Source organism: Fukomys damarensis, unplaced genomic scaffold (genome assembly GCF_012274545.1).
Source record: "Fukomys damarensis isolate Sample0158 unplaced genomic scaffold, DMR_v1.0_HiC HiC_scaffold_30, whole genome shotgun sequence".
Taxonomy (NCBI): Eukaryota; Metazoa; Chordata; class Mammalia; order Rodentia; family Bathyergidae; genus Fukomys; species Fukomys damarensis.
This window is the reverse complement of record NW_022900942.1, coordinates 64,868,509-64,873,257: the sequence shown is the minus strand read 5'-3', so window position 1 is coordinate 64,873,257 and position 4,749 is coordinate 64,868,509. Positions and strand designations below refer to the sequence as shown.

General features: G+C 45.7%; 1 long non-coding RNA gene across 1 annotated transcript; it reads left to right on the top strand.

The window, feature by feature from the left end:
* Nucleotides 1-491: 491 nt before the first annotated feature.
* On the top strand, nucleotides 492-3,476 carry LOC104872409. The gene is made up of 3 exons (XR_783154.1): nucleotides 492-558; nucleotides 2,399-2,506; nucleotides 2,961-3,476. It is a non-coding gene; the product is annotated as an uncharacterized LOC104872409 (long non-coding RNA).
* The last annotated feature ends 1,273 nt before the right edge of the window (nucleotides 3,477-4,749 follow it).

Below are 4,749 nucleotides of genomic sequence, written 5' to 3'. Positions count from 1 at the left end.
TGGGTTTTGTCTCCAGTGAAACTGAGCTCGGCGGCCATCTTGAACTGGCGACTCCCTGGGAAACCCCAGACGCTGGGCCGACGGTGGCCCAAAGGCCTCGGCCCGGCCCTGCCCTCCAGGAAGCAAACTGGTGTGGATGCCTCTGTGAGTCCTGTCCCGTAGCAGTGCCATCTGGATATCTCCCTAGGAGGAGGAACAGACCAAAGACGACAACGCTGGTACAAATCTGAATGACCCTGTTTACTCAAGTTTAACATCTTTGCATTTTCAAGTTAAACTTCATTTAAATGAGAAAGTCTTATTTCCTAGCTAAGATAAGAAGTTCTGCACCCTGCTCTATCACCTGCCAACCTAGCTGGATGATTCCGGGCCAAGCCAAAACACCTTCTTCCAAGTTCATGGTGATTTTGATAAAATATGTTCACATCACAGTGCTTGGAGATTGGTGAATATTCTTTGCTCTAAGCAGATTCAGGAAATAAGAAGGCAAACAAAACAAAAGAACAAAAAAACCTGAGCTGAATAAGCGAAGTCAAATCTTATATGTAGTTAAGTGAGGTAAGCTAAATACATTTTTTCATCTCTTTATTTTTTTGTTCACTCACTGAGTGAATATTGTTAAGTGCATCCAGTATACACGTGTATGACGTTTCAGTGCTAAAATAATTTAGCTGGGGTATGTGTATATTGGCGAACAGGAGGATAGACTCAGAAATGCTGCTGATTGTTACCCTATCTACTGTTTTATGCATGTATTCTCCTTATTGTTTTGGTACCAGGAAAAAATTAACATTCCCACACATATAAAATCAGGTCAATGTCACCACCCATTTAGAAATGTCACTTTATTGTGGTCAAATGCTAAAGACTCTCATGAAGAGGGTGAAAGCTAGCACAGTCCCCACAGAACATACGTGGCACTAGGAGGACGAGGACTTTATCGGTCCCTCGTTTCCTGGCTCTTTTCCGTGTGGCCAGTGCCTGTGTGTTCAGCCTGCTCTGGGTGGGGGTGGTGGCAGACAGGGCCACAGTGTTCACAGTATTCGGTCACTGGAAAGTCCAGTCCGGTCACACGTAGGCTCCTGAGTTTCTCAGGGTCTCAGGTCAGCTCCAGGCGCCCATCAGCTGCCTGCTCGGAGCTCTCCTCACTCAGAGTGGCTGCAGCATGCCCTGGAACAGTGCTGTCCTGGAGGAGGGACCCTGGCTGAGCCAGCACAGCTCTCTTCATGCAATCAGCGTCCTAGGACAAGGCCGGCAGGGCACGGGGTGAGCACAGCAGGCTCGAAAGACGCCGACAGTGTCAAGTGCGTGGCACGCAGGCTGGAAGCTAAGCGCTGTTTGGGGCAGACTTCCAGTGACACACAGCTGCTGCCCCTTTCTCTCCACGGAGTCCGCTTGTTGTTATAAATGGGAGATCCACTGACACCCCTGCCTGCGGGTCTTATCTTCCCTCTGTAGCAAATTCCCGGGAGACAGCATCATGTTTCTTCTTTCTTTCCCTCCATTTTCCTGAGTGTCCTTCCCTTGGTTCCCTGCATCCATTCCAGACAAAGCGCTGCTGTCCAAGTCACCAGCAGACCCACACCCCAGCGCCGTTCTCCCCTTCGACACACTGTCTGCCCCATCCCAACCTCACTGCCCATTATTTTCCCCTCTCCCCTTTTCTCTGCCTCTCACTCCCCCTCGTTACCAACAACCTGTGAGCTCCTGGCTCAGCCTCCCAAGTGGCAGGGGACAGTGACCCCTCGTCACGGCTGGCTCACCCTGTTCTCTCCTTCATTTTCGGCCACACCGACTTCCTGTTTCTGTTTCCTGAATCCCCCAGGCTCGCTCCCAGCTTGCAGGAGCTTTGTGTGTGCTGTGCCTCTGCTGGAAGGCTTCCTCCTTCACCTCTTCAGGTGCTGACTCTCCTGGGGAGGCCCTCCCGGGACTCTAACCCTAAACTTCCATGTATATGCAAACTTCGTGCTCCTTTCCCTTAGCACTGCCAAAAGCCAGAATCACAACTCCTTTAGTTTAAAAATTGACTTTTATCTGTGACTCTAGAATTGGGCAACATCTCATGCTATAAAACAAAATGGGTATTCTCATGAGCTAAGAAAAGGAATTGGCTTTATAGACAGAAAAGAGCAGAAAAAAGAGGGGGAAAGGAACAAGAGAGTAATTAGTTGCTTCAAATGTGAAACCTCTTGGATAAAGGAGCCCCTGCTGGCTGGCTGCTGTCCACCTCCCGGGTTTGGGAAACTGGCCGGTTTCAGAATTCAGCTTGACTTCGCCCTCAGCACGAGTGAGTGCACCTGCTTGGGTCTGCTGAGCTGGGGATGGAAGCAGGAGCTCAGGCTGTTGTGGATTCAAGCAACAGGAGAGACCAGTGGGAATCAGGAGGACTCTGTTTCAGGTGGACACCGGATCAAGGGACTCTTGTCTGGAGGAAGAGTGGAGAACAAGGAAAGGTTCCAGCTTTACACACTTGGTCAACGGGGCGGTCTTTCTAGTGACACAGCAAGTGAGTATACACGAAATGGGACCGGGCAGACAGTTTTGTAATTTAGCCTTGAAGAAGACAGAGCCTTGTGAAACTTTAGGGAACAAGAGGACATACACTTTGTTCACAGCACATAGCTGCCGATTTTATCTGTACCAGAAAAGGAGTTTCAGCTACAGGGGAAGAAAAGTGGGGTGATCAGGTGGGGGGCTGCCCAAGGCTGGGAAAGACTCGTTTTCTTGTAAGTCCTGCTTCGAGGCCTCCTATAAACCTTGCTTAACAGCACATTTTTCTATCTAAACACTATGCAGACTTACCCTTCAGGTCCTGGTGTTTTGCAGATCTTGCTCACTGGAGTATAAATTACATGACAGCAGGGATGCTTTTCTGTTTTCTTCACCTTTGTGCCTAGAACAGTTTGGTGCATTGTAGGCCTCATCAAGTATTGCTGAATTTGAGTACCAATTCCCCACAGAGACACAGCCATCAGCTACACAGACCGGAACAGCGCTGTGAGGGCTCTGCAGATCGGGTGGCAGCCGCCGGAGGAGGGACTGCAGCAGATCCAGGAGTGCGTGGCCTTAGCACCCTGACACGGCTAGCTCAGCGACAACAAGAGGACTTGTTTCCTAACGACCACGTTCCTTCCCGGACAGAGGAACAAGAGTGGGCCTTGCCTCTGACACGCGGGGTCGTTTGACGGCTCCCTGAGGAACCTGCCTGTGTCTTTCCTGACTCAGGATCCCTGCTAGAATTTGGAGGCTCCTGGAAACAGAAGCCACACACATTAGAGCTGTAGTTCCCAAAATGGACACCAGGGGACGGGAGAGAGCAGACGAGGTTTGAATGGCGTAGATCCCTTTCCCCTAGACAAAGATTGAAAGTTTTTTTTTGTTTCTGTTTTGTTCTTGTTTCCTAAATGCCCAAATCTCCATGAAAGGTGATAAGATAAAAAAGAAAAAGAATTATAGCCCAAAGTAACAAAATAAAGCCCCGGAAACTGACCCTAAAATAGTGTTGATTTATGAGCAACTTGACAGTTTTAAAATAACTGTCACAGAAACGTTCAATGAACTTTTTTTTTTTATTTTAGAAAAGTGTATAAGTAGAAGTGAAATAAAATCAGGAAAACTATTCATGGATAAACTAAGCTTATAAGCAAATAAATGGAAGCCAGGGAAAAAGAAAAGGAAAAAGAGCCAACCAAATTCTGGAGCTGAAAAATACTATGACTGAATTAAATATCAGTCGAGGGTTTCACCAGAAGACTTGATCAGGTAGAAGAAAGAGTCAGTGAACTTGAAGACAGGTTATTTGAAGTCATCCAGTCGGAGGAGCAAAAGAAAAAAGGAATGAAGAAAAGTAAAGAGAGCTCAAGGGCTGTTTGTCTTTTCGGTCCCTCCTTTCCTTTTACATCATCCTCTAGGCTTCATTGTGTGTTTTTTTGTGTGAGTTTTTTGCTGTTTTCTCTCGGTAAAATTATTGGGACACTACCAAATAGGCCAATGTATACATTATGAAAATTGAAGAAGAAAGAAAAAGGCACATAGATATTATGTGAGGAAATAATGTCCCCCAACTCTCCAAATCTGAGGAAATAAATGAACATGCAAATTCAAGAAGCCCCAAGAATTCTCAAGATTCACTCCCCCAAAACATTCTGGATATATTACAAACAAAATATCTAGAGTTAAAGACAAGGAGAATATTGCAAGCAGCAAAGGCAAGCAACTCAAGACAATTCTAGATCACTGGCAGATTTCCCAGAAGAAACTTTCCAGACAGAAGGGAGTGGGATGCTATATTCACAGTGCTGCAAGAAAAACTGTCAAACAATACTGGATCTGCCAAAATTGTCCTCCAACAATGAAGGAGAATTTAAGATCTTTCCAGATGCACAAAATCAAACACTCATTAGCAACAGACCACTATAACAACTGCCGAAGGGAGCCCTTCAAATTGATGTATTTAGAAATACAAAGTGATATGGGAATAGAAGTGTCTCAAATAAAGGTGAGCAGGTGAACAAATAGAGTGACCCATGCTGTTGTTATTTTGCTGCATTAAATTTAAATGACAACAGGATTTCAAATCTATATTAGTGGAGACATAACACATAAAGATGCAATTTGTAACATGAAAAGCATGAAGTAGGGCAGGAGTGGTACTATGAAAGAGTAGCTTTTACTCTTGAAGTTAAATTATTATCATTGTAAAATAGTATGCTGCAACTTCAGTGGTATTTAAAAGAGTTTTGTAACTTT